Source organism: Grampus griseus, assembly GCF_964374135.1.
Source record: "Grampus griseus genome assembly, chromosome: 18".
Lineage (NCBI taxonomy): Eukaryota > Metazoa > Chordata > Mammalia > Artiodactyla > Delphinidae > Grampus > Grampus griseus.
This window is the reverse complement of record NC_139012.1, coordinates 72,420,544-72,434,646: the sequence shown is the minus strand read 5'-3', so window position 1 is coordinate 72,434,646 and position 14,103 is coordinate 72,420,544. Positions and strand designations below refer to the sequence as shown.

Below are 14,103 nucleotides of genomic sequence, written 5' to 3'. Positions count from 1 at the left end.
ATGGAGGGATTAGCTTTTCACCTGTGCATCTAGAATGATGCTAGCTATGTGCCATTCTTGGGAGAACTGAAAAAAAAAAAAAAAGTCCCTCGAATTATTTTCTGTGCTTAGTGGTACAGATGAGGAAACTGGGCAGAGATGGTTACATAAGAAGTGGTACCTGGGTGAGATTAGCATGGGGGTAGTGCTATATTCCCCCTAGGACAGCCCTGTTCATTTAATTCATTTATTTCGGGCTGACTATAGGGTAGACATAGTCCTGATGATAGGAAACTTCTAAGAGAGAAAAATATTGGTGAGAGAGCTTTGGTGTGTCAGCATAGAGCAGAACTCAAATTTTTCCACGTCTGTGTAGATCAGAAACCGCAGTAAGTGAATGCTTCTGAGTTCCTCCTAAGCAAACTGTAGTTTTCCCCCAGAATGTCACAGGAAGTTCTGCCGCTGATTCAACAGGTTAAACTTTTCCTCCTTAGTCAGAAAAAAACGAAGCTGCTGTCCAGTGTGAAGGCCCAGTGGGTTCTGGGCCCTGGGGATGGGGTGGGGTGCAGGGGGAGCAGGAAGCAGGCTTGTTTACTGACCGGTCAGAACATTCCAGCCGTGAGACTTGAATGGCTGCTGAAGAACACAGTGAAAGCCTCAACCCATGGAAATTTTCAATCCAATAATAAAAATTAAATAGGCGCGGGGTACAACTTATCAGAGAGAAATAGGTCAGTAGAGCTGCCTTCCTGTAGGTCCTCATACCAGCCCAATGAAGCTCTGTGGCCGCCTGGTTTTTAAAGTTGGGCAAGACACCCATCAGATGGCTCCATTTTGCCTGACCTAGTTTAAGTCAGTCAGTCAACGTGTCTCATGGACCCAGAAGCCCCAGAACTGAGTGGTCATCTGGTCTACCCCCGGCCTCCTCAGCCAATATCTCTGAGGTATCATCTCTAAGGAGGTGCCGGAGTAGGACTGAATTAGGTGCTAGAGGCAAGGAGAAGGGAAAACAAATTGGGGTCGTAGGCAAAGCTCAGAAGATTCTTTCAGCCATGTTGGGAACTTGACAACCTAACCAGAAGAACCAAGGCAAAAGACATGGGAAATGATTGAAAAGTACACCTAAAGAAGGCACATAGAACACAACCACTATTTCTGCTTTCTGACCTTATCCTGGTGCTTCCTCCTATTAAGATCACCGGCCTCCCTGCACGTGGGAGGTGGGCGCAGTGGTACAGCAGGCGGAGGGGCACAGAGAGGAGCCCCCGTCCCGATCTGGCCATCATTCAGCAGAGAAGCTGGCTTTCCGTGAGGCTGCACGCACGCCATGCTGCAGACTCCTCTCCAGCTGGTCTCCGGCCAAGCTGCCTCATTGGTGATACTGAGCAGGTTTTATGTAAGAGTTTCAAAGCTGCTGCAGCAGCAGCAAGTATAACCTGGCCTTTCACGTCTCAGTCTAGACAGATGCAGGGCTGAATAAAGGCTTCCTCCAAGCCCCGTGTCACGTTGGCCATCTGGAACGGAGCCGACCACTCATTTAGCAAATTGCTCTGTTTAAATGCAGCTGCTGTGTCTCAGTGTTTGCTGCTACCAAGACAGATCGCATGATTCCTCTGCTTTCATTTATCTAAGCCGTTCCTCTCAATCTGCCTGGGAACTTAAAAAGCCTGTTAATGCATGACAAGGCACTTGACCTGCATGATTTCAAGCCCGGAAGGAGCATTCGTCTTGTGCTGGGCCGTCCTTTCCTCAAAAGCAAGGGCACCTTGCCTGTGCTCCCCGTCTTAATGAAAGCCTCCTTTATTAAGAATCCCATTAAGCTCCACCATGCCCAGCCATCCAACACTGTAAATATTACCCTTTAGAAATGCACCCAGAGGCCTGGCAGCAAGTAGGGCGGTGACCTCAGACCTCTGTGGACAGAAAGGTGTTGCTTAACAGCTTGGTGCCTCTCTCCTTTTGGAAAGAGGGATTACAGTCATTAGCAGATAATGTCAACAAAGCCCCTGGGACGGTTCGAATAAGAGTCGGAAGCAAAATGATTTCAGATGAGCAATGAGCACTCAGGTTTGGTTTTGTTTTCTTCTACGTTGGTTTTCTTTTTTTCCAAAGGAAAAGGCTAAGCACTTTATTGTCAGGATGTCACTGGTCACCGTGGCCTGGTCTTATCATCTGCAGTTTATGAAGCAAATAACCCTGCTGTGACCACTGGTTTCACCAACTGCTTAACTCATTTGGGGTCACAGTATCTTTAAGTCTAGAAGTCAGAAGCCAAAAAGGTGAGTGTTTATTAAATAAATACCATGTGCTCCACCCTTAGCTAGGCCCAGTGGAAAAGAAAAAAAAAAAAAGTACAGTAAATGATCTTTGCCGTTGAATCCTTTAGGAGACAAAAAGAAACAAATACAGAGTAGTTAGCACAGGGCAATTTGGAGGTATGTGGGCTTTGGAGTCAAATTTCCTGGGTTCAAATCCCAGATGCAGTTTGGGGCAAATTCACCTTCTGCACCTCAGTTTTCTCATCTGCAAAACTGGGTGGACATTTATTTACCTATTGGAGTTAGTTTTAGTGGAGATTGAATCAATTTTGTACACTGTAGGAATTCAACAAACCCTACTAATGGTAGTTCAAGGATGCACAGTCTTGACTATAAATGCTAGAGGAATTCAGAGGGAATGAAGAACATTTTGGACTGGGAGAGACAAGGCAATCAATGGATGGGCGAGATCCTGAAGGAAATATAAACTCTGGGTAGAGGAAGAGATCTGATATGAGCAAGACATAGAGACAGGGGCAGATCAGGAGGCGGGGCAGCTGGGCGGACTGGAGGGAAGAGCTCCCACTTTGCAGTGTAGGGGTGGAAATGTTGAATGAACGAGGAGCCCCACTGATGGAGAATCTTGAAATCAAGCTAAAGGGTTTTTACCTAATCTAATTGGTAACGGGGAACCATCGTGATTTCTTTAGCAGGAAAGTGGCAGAGGGAGAGCCGTGGGTTAGAAAGACTTACCTGGTGCCAGGGAATAGGGTGGTTAAGTGGAGAAGCCGGGGCTGGGAGGCAGGGTCCAAGCCCTGCACTGTTCCAGGCCTGATGGATGAGGGGTTAAGTGGAGGTGGCCCCAGGATGGATGGGGTAGAATAAGGCTGGTACTCCCTTCCCCACAAGACTGCCTGATGCCTAGGTAAACACTGGGAGGGAGGGAGGGAGGGAAGGAGGGGGCGAGGGGGAAGGAGAGTGCAAGAAAACCGTTTTTATGGAGCACTCTTTATGAGCCGGGCTTCCTCAGCCCTTCTCATTTCATCCAGACCCAACTGTAGGTCCTCAAGATGCCAAGAGACTAGCAGGCCCCAGGGGCTACAGAGCCTCTCAGAAGGGGAGCTGTGTTCCAGCCTGATGGGCTAATCGGTGTGGCTTATACATGTGGAGGATGTGACGTCCTACACATGCAGGGTCGTGTGGGAAACTGCAATCCCAGCTCGGGATTCAGGGCAGAGCTGCAGTCGTGGGCGCCACTAGCTCAGGGAAGACAGCTCAGCTATGATACTACAGGAGCATGAGAGAAAGAGAGAGCGTGTGTTTTGGAAGAAAAGAGCAGAGGGCTAAGACCCCCACCTTAGAGGCACGAGGAAGGAGCTGAGAGGGGCAAGGAACCAGAAGAAGCCATGGGAGGAGACGTGTCCTGGAGGAAAGAGCTCATTAGTAGCTGAACACCCAGGGAACTCGGGGACGATGAGAGACTGAGACAACTGCATTTGATGTATTAGAAATGGAGCCTGTAGCGAGAAAAATGTCAGTGGAGGAACAGGGAGACAAGCCAGATTGCAGGGCTCTGAGGAGGGAACGTGGGGGAAGAAAATGACACATTGACTAGGAGAGATGTGGAAAGAGGGCAAGAGTATACCGCGATTTCTTGAAATAAAATGAGTTTCTAAATGGTACTGTAATCGCAGGAAAAAGTGACAGAACCCAGTGACACTAATGTAATTCTCATTAATAGACTATGCACTGGAAAAATATTACAAAAGACACATGACGCAGAATTTTGGGTGTATGTCATACTAAGGTTAAAAAAAAACAAAAAAAACAACACACTGAGATGCCTTTTGTATCCATCAAGAAAATGACATGACCTACTGTGAACTCCACAGACTGTGAACTCAGCTAAGACCATAGCTCGATCCAGCACTGATCCACCTGAGCTCAGAGACCACGTGAAATGTAGCAAGCCCAGAGCTTATACCACTTAAGACTTCTGTTACCTTGGGCATGCCACTCAAGCTCTTTCTGCCTCAGTCTTCTCATCTGTAAAATGGAAATAATAAAATCGCCTACCCCAGAGGATTCTTGTGAACATTTAATGAGATAAGGCATGCAAAGCAGCTCATTAGAGCAGTGCCTGGCACTTATTCAAGGAGATATTTCATCATGGGACACCATCCACAAACTAGCAGTGTTGATTTCATATGAGAGACAGCAAGCTCTGCTATTCTACACGCCTGCTGTTATGCAAGTGTCTTTCTCTGTGTCAAATGCTGTTGCAAGTGCAGGCCGCTGGGAGAAGTGTCCCGGAGTGATCAAGGTCCTCCAAGTGCATGGTCACATGCAATACGGAGCTCCCTGTGACCCCGGTCTGAGCATTTGGACAGGGCGGCCTGTCCAAGCTCATGTTCCACTCAAGGTTATGGCAGCTCCACTTGCTGGATATGAAGGCCCAGCTGTTTGGCGAGAAACAGAGACACCTGAAAACTATCTACTCCCTTTTAAATGGAAAATGATTGCTTGTTGTTTCTGCCGAGGGAACACAAGCATTTAGTGTGCAGGAAATAAATGGAATGTGTTGGCTTTTTACTTCTGAAGGGAATTTATTTTTCTTTTCTTTTTTAAACTGTGTTGCAGGGATGTGTGAACATTCTGTTTTTGGCTTCTGTCGGTGAACTATTAAGGTAAATATTGAAGTTTAAGTCTAATTTCTAAATGAAGGAGAATAGCACTTTTTTTTTTAAAGCAAGGACATAATCTCTTTATGTAACTGTTGCCATGGGGTAAAAGAATAAACCCAGAAAATGCTCTTACATTAGCTTAGGGGTTGGCTTTGCTTTCTCTTCTTCTTTCTAATTTTCCCATTCCCACCCCCTGCTGTACTCATTTGCCTGCTCTGCTCTGATGTTCCCCTCTCCTGGATACCACTACGGACCTCCAAAGTTGGTACATTTATTCATTCATTCAAGAAACGTTTTCTGAGGATGGATCAGATCATTCTGCTGTGTTCAGAGGATAGAGCAGTGAAACCAATACTAGTCACAGAAAGTCAGGATGGACATTGCAACTAAACATAAAATCTTCAGAGTATCAGATAAAACATCATCCGCCTGTGTCAGTCAGGGTGGACACGCTGCTGTAACAAACAAGCCCCTACATGCAGTGGCTTCTCACATTAGAAATGTATTTCCGGCTCATGTAACAGCTCACTGCCTGTACTTGTGGGTGGCTTCCATGTGGTGATGCAGGGACCCAGGCTTCCCTTGGGCCTTGGACCCTCTGCACCCAGGCAGCATTTGAGGAAGAGGTTGGGTCCCGTGGGGGATGGTTTGGGCTATGCCGGGAAGTGCTGTGGATCACTTCTGCCCAGATTCCCAAAATCAGGCACGTGCCACCCCGATTGCCGTGGAGGTCAGGAAGGGTGAACAAGCACAGAGGGAGACGGGTTTGGTGAGGCGTCAGCCTGTCATTGCCAAGTAGCCTGAGAAGGAGGTACCAAGAAAACAACACACCGTATGTCTCCTGGAACATTTCTGCTGCTGGCAGCGAATCCCCTGTCACCAGAGATTTCTCTCTTCCCATCACCTCTCCCTTTGCCTCTCTTTCTGCCCCTCTTTGCCACTGGTGGGCCCGCTGAGTCCATCTCCTCGCAGCCTCTGGTAGAGGTCATATTTGCCTGGCTACAAACGTCACGTTGGGAATGTGTCCTTCCCTCCATCCCAGCTTTTCAAATCCCTCTCCCACCTTCAGCGCTCAGATCAAACCCCGCCTCTTCCACGAGGCCTCCCCGATTGCCGCACAAAGCCCTCCCTCTGCAACATCATCACCTGTCCCTGACCTGGGCCTTTCTTCTTCACCTCCTCATTGGGAGCTTTTATAGATACGCCTCATCTTTCCAACAGACTTAACGCCACTAGAGAGGATAGCACCTGCCACCCAGCAGGAGCTCAAGACATGGTTGCGAGAGAGGAGAGTGAGGTGATGGGACACAGCAGTCCGAGCTCTGTCCTCCGAGGCTTGGCTGTAGTGAGACCCCACGGCTGCCCCCGTGTCCTCATCCATAACCCAGAGACAGTAATGTCTGCACCACCTTTCCTCCCAGAGGGGCTCTGAGGTTCGGATGAGGTCGTTCAGGTGTATCCAGAAGGAGGGCAAGGAAGGTTAGTCCCCAGGTGATCTGACCGAGAGGCAAATGCGAAGTGTCCTGGGGGGAGGGGCGGGCTCAGGTGGGTCCCAGCACCTGCCAGGGAGCAACAAACCCCATGTGTGAGTGAGACAAGGAGGTGAAGGGGTGGCCGTCTGTGGGGCTTCTGGGAAACAGGTGTACTCTAACGTCAGTGGGAAGGGCTAAGGCTGGAAGGAACACCCCGGCTTCTGGCACTGAAGTTAGCAACGCAACAGCTTTTGCAAACAAAAGAAAGAGTCGGACACCCTAAAGACGAGCACAGGTGCGCCCAGGTCCCAGACTTAAGGAAACCCGGTCACGCTCCCCTGCCAGTTTCGCCTCTGCCCCAGCCTCTGGCTCCCCTCTGGGATGTCACTCAACCTAAAGGGCGGCTCCAGGCTCGGGCAGGGAAGGGCCTGCTGAGTCCCATGCTGACCCAGCATCTGTGAGATGTGGGGCGGAGGGAGCTGCGGAGGAGAGAGGCCTTCCCCCGCTTGAAAACGTGGGAGCAAACGCAAGCGGCAGCCCAGACTTCCAGAAAAGGCTTAGAGTTAACGCTGAGCCCAACACCACGGCTTAAATGTAAATCCCACCCCGCCCCCCATGGCCTCACGATGAGGCGACATGGATTCCTCTGAATGGACGTAACACTGGTTGATTTTAAACTTCTGGGGTAACGAGAAAACCACAGTCTCTACAGAACATTTCATTTCTGCTTAAGCAGAAGCCAAGTGGATTGAAGTCCAAGCATCTTTGCTCTTTTGCTCATTTTTGGAAACTGCCAGAAAGAGAGGTGCCGGACGTGCCTCCTCTTGACCCCCCCCCCCCACCAGTTAGTCCTAGAGATGACAAGTGTGAGCTGTGGTCAGTGGAGAATCCCAGGTGTGTGGGTGAGACCCCTGGATGGGGTGAGACCTCACGGCCATGTCCACACAGGCAGCAGTCAGCAAGACCTGGCCAGCTCCCGCTTAAGGGAGGTCACACACCCCACTCCCTCTCAGGGGATGTCACACCCCACGTCCCTCTCTGGGGGAGGTCACACACCAGGGTCCCTAAACCTGAGGTCCTTCTCAGAGGGAAGGTCACACCCCGGTTCCTTTTAGGGGGAAGGTCCCACCCCAGGTCTCCCTCAGGGGAGGTCACACCCCGGGTTCCGCTCGGGGAGGGCATATCCCGGGTTCATCTCAGGGGGAGGTCACAACTCAGGTCCCTCTCAGGAGTGAGGTCGCACCCCAGGTCCCTCTCAGGAATGTCACAGCCCAGGTCCCTCTCAGGGGAAGGTCGCACACCACACCCTCCATCGCTCAGGGAAGACGTCACTCCGGGTCACTGTGCTGTCACTCTTCGTGACTGTGGGCCCTCAGTAGATAGCTGTCTTCGGCCTGTCACAGCGACACTGGGGACACAGAAGCACGGAGGTGAGGGCCGTCCTGGTGAAGCATTCAGAGCCCATCTCACTTTCAGGTGTGGTGAATCCTGACACACGAGCTGCAGCGCAGGCACACGGAGATCTGCGGAGGCTCCCAGACACCAGCAAGCCCTCCACCGACACTCGGCACAGACGCCCCAGAGACACCCCCCAAGATTCCCACGGGTAAACGTGCAGACACTCGTGAATGCGCCATGGTCCTCCACACCTGCAGAGACATCTTCACGTTCACCCCGCAGACGCCCTACAGATACTGTCTCACGCTCACGCACGCCACGCCTTCCCCACTGTCGCCACACAGGCGCTTTACAGACACCCACACATCCTCCACAGACACCTCAAAGTATACCCCAAGCCCCCTGCGACAGCGCTCCACAGGTCTCCCCCAGATTCCCACACTGGTCTCCCAATTGCATCCCACCGTCTCCCAACGCAGACACTCACAGACGCCCTAGAAAGCGTTCCCCGCCTCGCTGTGCACTGCGCAGGCCCAGCACTGTCACCTCCAGCACAGTCACACGCCAGGGGCACACACAGTGCCCCCCGACCCCGCGCACGTGGGCAGCCACACACCCAGGCCCTGTGCACACGCACGCACAGAGCCGTGTCCACACCCAGACACAACTCAGACACCCAAGCGTGGCCGCCCCCTCCCTGAGCTACGGCACCATCCCCTCAGACAGGCTCTCAGCCAGACCTCACAGACCTCGCAGAAACACCCCGTCAGACACGTGAACGTGGAAGCTCACAGGCCCAACAAACGCAGACGAAGACACAGACGCCTGAGCTTCATTTCTTCCATTTGTCATTTCAAGCAGTCTTCCGGCTGTCATCTTGAAAATCACTAACAGTCCTTTAAAAGCTGTTTAAAGACAACTGAGAATATGGTGCGACGCTCTCTGGTCCTGGGGAAGGGGACAGAAATCCGCTGAAATGAGATCAAATGGTGCCCGTGAGAGTGTCAGCCAGGGGACACCTCCCACCACGCCCTCCAAGAGTGGCCTGCAGAGCCCGCAGACCCAGGGGTGGCTTCTGGGACACGCTGGCCCCTTTGTCCCCCAGTGGCCTTGTCAGGAAACAGTCTGTTCTGACCCCTTTCTCGTGGGAGGCTTCATCCTGCCCTCAGAGACAGCCTTTCCTCCCATACAGCCCTGCAGCTGGTCTCCACACAATACAAAAGTAGAAGAAAAAAGAGGTGATGCTCTAAAAAAAAATCCTCAAATTCTCTTAGAAAATAGGTGCTTCCAAAGAGGGGTAAATTGTGCCTGTTAGAAGCAGGAGGGGAGAGACAAGGAGATCAAAAAGAAAACCAAGAGGAGGGATAAAGGGACTAGAATGCAAGAAATAGCCCAGACCAGCTGGTGGCCATCTGGGAGCTGCAGAGAAAAGGAAGAACAAAGTTGCTGAGTTTCTAGCAAGTGGGTACAGTTTATCATGAGAGGAGATTACTGCTTTGAGGAAGTGGAAAGAAGCCAGGGCCATTAAAAAAAAAAAAAAAAATCGAGTGGTTTCCCTAAGGATTGGATTGCAGTGAGTTTGCTCCGGTCTGAAGTAAACTAGTTAAGGACATTATCATCTGGGGAAAAGTTAGGAGGTTAGGAGGCATCCGAGATGTAGTGATATAGAGACTACATCTCTGGATGTCAATGTAAAAGTGGACAGTGGAGGGCTTCCCTGGTGGGGCAGCGGTTGAGAGTCCGCCTGCCAATGCAGGGGACACGGGTTCGTGCCCCGGTCTGGGAAGATCCCACATGCCGCGGAGCGGCTGGGCCCATGAGCCATGGCTGCTGAGCCTGCGCGTCCGGAGCCTGTGCTCCGCAACGGGAGAGGCCACAGCAGTGAGAGGCCCGCGTACCGCAAAAAAAAAAAAAAAAAAAAAAAAAAAAAGGAGAGTGGAGAAAAGGGAAAGATATCTGGATATACCTCATACAGATGTTTTTTTAAACCTCAAGTAAGACCATAAGGAAGGCCAATGACTATAGGATAAGCAGTAAATTATTGTAACCAACTGTTTTGATTTCGGTAAAAATTTGAGGTACATTGAATGTGTTTGCATAGGGGCTGTCCATAGATGGGAAATAAATAAATTATAAAATCAATATGTACTGTGCAATACAGAAAGACTCGCCCCACAGAGAACTGAAGGAAAGTGTGTCTGAAACTAAGCTCTTTGTGTCTTTGGCATCCACCAAAAATTAGCCGTCCTCTCTCCTCCTCCGGAGTGGAAGGCACTCCACTAAGTGGTGATGGCATCACTTAGCTCCCACATCCAAATAATTGGTCACCATGTCCTGACAACTCTGTCCCTTTAATAACTCTAACCTGGACCCTCCTTTCTCTCCCCATGGCCACTGCCCCATTCAACCTGTCATCATCATCACAGCAAACTCCTAACCGGCCTCCCCGGCCCTAATATCGAATCCCTGCACAGCGACCTCCACATTTTCATAGGGTGGTTTTGTAAAAAAAAAAAAAAAAAGATCTAATTTCTCTTCATTCAGTATTTGCTCTAGGTGCTGGGATACATTGGTGAACAAAGCAATGATATCTGCCCGTACAGAGTTAGAGTTTAATGGGAGGAGAAGGACAATAAACATCATGTTTTGTATGATATCTTGGAAGGTGATAAGTGCTGTGGAAAAGAGGAAAAAAACAAGCAGGGTACAGGGTATCAAGAGTGCCGAGTGTGTGTGTGTGTGTGTGTCTTTAAGTGGTGTGGCCAGGATAGGCCACAGTGAGAGGCTGGCATTTGCTCAGAGCAGGGGATGGAATGAACTCCATGAATATCTGGGGGAAGCACATTCCCTGTAGACACACAGCCAGAGACATGCCCTAAGGTGGAATGTACCTGGAGGGCTCTAGGAAGGGCAAGGGCCATGTGGCTGGAGCAGAACAGACACAGGGTGAGAATGAAAGGGGGGTGAGGTCAGAGAGCTAAGGGAGGTTGGTCACATGGGCCTTGTAGCAAGTGGACCCACTGCAGCGTTTTAAGCAGTGGGTGACCTGCTCTGACTTCCATATTGAACAGTCACTCCGGTGATGATGGTGACCAGGGGTAGCAGAAGAGATTGTGAGAGACCGTGATGTGTCTGTCCGGCTCAGAATCCTGCAGTGACTCCCCTTTGCTTTCAGATAAAATCTAAACTCTTCTGTGTGACCCACGAAACACTTCAGGATGAGGACCCTGCTTCTTTTTCCACATTTCTCTCTTCCTGGCACTTTCACACCCCCAAGCCCTGCCATGTTCTGAAGCAGATGGGCTTCTAACAGGCATCCTCATCTCTCATGGTGCCATGCATTTGTGTAGGTTTTCCTGCCTGAACACAGTGCCCTTCTGGGCCTTCACTAAGCATTTCTCCTCAGGGAAGCCTTTCTCTCTTCCTGGAGCCACGCATCCCCAAAGCAGTCCGTGCGTAGTTCAAATATTGGGGCTATAGCCCTGAGTCAGAATGTCCTGTCCCCAATCTGTCTCTGTCACCAGACTGGGAAATCCTAGAGGACTGAAATAGAGCTCTTATTTCTGAGTCCCTAGTAGACATGGATGAGGGATGGATGGATGGATGGATGGATGGATGCTGGCTCTTTCATCAGATCTTGAATTCTAGGGATTTTGTTTTTAGCTTAAAATTAGTTAAGCGTTAGAAACGCTTAAAAACTGTCTATAAGACATTAACTTCTCCATCGTGGAGGAGATGGCTGAAGGACTGTGCTCAGGTAACTACTTGTGAGCACGTGTATATATCAACCGCACCTGATGGCTGCGTGGCTGGAAAGTTGAATATAAGAAAAATTTGTATAAATGGCACTAATTTGCCCATTGACCAAATATAATTTCATACAGGCTTTATTTTCTTGTCATGCTGTTCAATTAGCAGTAGCTCACGCTGTAACTTTAAGTTCCTTAATACTCATCTTTCCCTGCCAGCCACTGTCAGATATGTCATTTGGCTACAGATGATTGATTTCTGTTTGGCAGAATACTGAGGAGAACCCTTTCAGGACATGAGAGTCTTTCCACAATACAGAAGCATCTCTCAGTGCCTCTTGTTTTCTAGCGTTGTCACCGTCCAGTTTGGGTTGGCTTTAGGGTCTCCTTTTTTTATCTTGAGAAACGCTGGAACATGCAGACCATATGTGTTTGACCAGAAATGGATTTCGTCCCCACCTCTTGTTGTTTTAGGGAGGCCTAGGAGGCAGTTCCCTGACAATGACTAAAGACTGACTTCTTATCACCTATAACCTTCTGATGACAGAACCAGAAGATGCAAGCTTGCCCCCAGGTGTCACTTCTTCACCAAGGCCATTCCTCCACAAAGTACAGAGGAAGCTGTACGGAAAATGAAACAAAAACAAAAGCACATTTTCTCAGAGCTCTCTGGATATGAACGTTACTCCAAGCCTGGAATAAGCATAATGTAATCAGAGTTTTAAATGAGTGAGAAAGTCCCAGGTAGGCATCTTCTCTAACTTGTGACCACCCCAGTAGAAGCAGAAGCCTCTCTGCCACATCCCTGAGGAGCAGACGTTCCAAACCGGCTCAGGCCTCCCAGGAAACGGGAGCCCCTACCTCACAAAGGCAGCCCTTAAAGACGTGGATTATTTCCAAATATCAGAACACAGTCCCTTAGGTGATTCCAAAGAGGCGTTCCACACTTCCAGGAAACAGAGCAGACTGAATTCTTGCATCTACTTTTATTCCCTCCTAAATAACACTCGTCTAAACAACAGGAAAGGGATTTTTTTTTCCCTTGAAGGTACAGCCCCACGAGGATGGGGTGAATGAGAGGAAACAGCAGCAATAAAATTTAGAGACTTAGGAAACCCAAAAAAACTGAATCCTTGGATCAGCTGTGGGAAAAGCTGAGTCAACATATTTCATAAAACAGAACCCACATCCTCACCCGCCCAGGCCCAAGAACTGACAGCACTGCCTCCTAGATTGCTGACAGCCGTACTTTCCCCTTCTAGGCAGAAAACAACGACACAATACCTTTATTCTCTTTGGAGAGAAGAGATGAAATCCATTAAATACGAAGATGCCACTACAGAGGAAAATCCAGAGAAAAAAAGAATTCTTGGATATTAAAATCGTGATTTTAAAAATTTAACTTAATAGAATGGTTGGAAGATAATATTCTCCCAGAAAGTTGAATAAAAGGACCAAAAAATGTGAAATAAAAAAGATAAGAAAACCACAGGACCAATCTGGGAAGTACAGTATCCAAATACTAAACGTACAAAAAGAGAAAAGAGAGGGCAGAAAATAATCCAATAAATAGTTTGAGAATAGTTTCCAAAACATTGAGAGCAAAGAGAAGATTCTAGAAATGTCCAGAGGAGGAAAAAATCAGTTCACCATGCATAGGATCAGGACTCAGTAATGGATTTGGACTCCACCACAGCAGCACTGGGAGCTAGAACGCAATGGAGCAATCCCTTCAAAAATGTAAAGGAAAATTGTCTCCAGTGTTGAATTTTATACCCAGATAAACTATTATTGAAATTTGGGGGTAGAATAAAGTCATTTTCAAAGATGCAAAGTTTCAAAAATGTACTTCCCGTATATGTATCCTTCTCAGGAAACCACTGAAGGATTTTCTCTATAAAATGAGGGGGGAAACTGAAAAAAAGAAGAACCAGGATACAAGAAAACAGGAGATGCAAATGGCAGAAGGAGAAGCAGAGGAGCGAATGGCAGCCTCAGGATGATGGTGAAGGAAGGACCTGAAGGGCAGCAGAATATATCACCCCAAAATATGCCTTTTTGCCATAAGGATTATATCAGGTTGATTATTTTTAAGAAACAGCAGACACAGGAGAAGCTCTGAAAGCCAAGTAGAAGTTACCCTTTTGTAAGAGCATTTTACATTTATAAGGGAAATCTTCATTTGTAGGGGTATCTCCTTCTCTGTACTGGCAAGGGGAGGATGACTCTAAAACCCTAGAAACACTCACCAGGAGGAAGCAATGGTTTAAACCTACGTAATGACCTTGCCCTTGTTTACTGTTCTTTGCCTGATAATCTCCCATAACTGGCTCCTCCACCCACATCTTCTTTTGTCTTTAGCTGAAGACGGTATTGAAGGTGATGACTTGGGCCATTTGGGGTAAAATTCACTCAGTTTTTCTGGGTATCTCCCATGTATACGGGAGGTATGCATGTTATTAAATTTGTCTGGTTTTCTTCTGTTAATCTGCCTTTTATTGTGGTAGGGAGGGTGGGGTCTCAGCTAAGAACCTAGATGGATCTAGGAAAAATTATTTTTCCT

General features: G+C 48.6%; 1 pseudogene across 1 annotated transcript in view; it reads left to right on the top strand.

Moving 5' to 3' along the window:
- Positions 1–8,028: 8,028 nt before the first annotated feature.
- The window catches only part of LOC309835926 (cilia- and flagella-associated protein 337-like), a 47,084-nt pseudogene continuing 41,009 nt past the window's right edge, over positions 8,029–14,103 (top strand). Inside the window, exon 1 of the transcript in view lies at positions 8,029–8,212. The product of the transcript in view is annotated as a cilia- and flagella-associated protein 337-like (transcript). The remainder of the gene's footprint in view (positions 8,213–14,103) is intronic.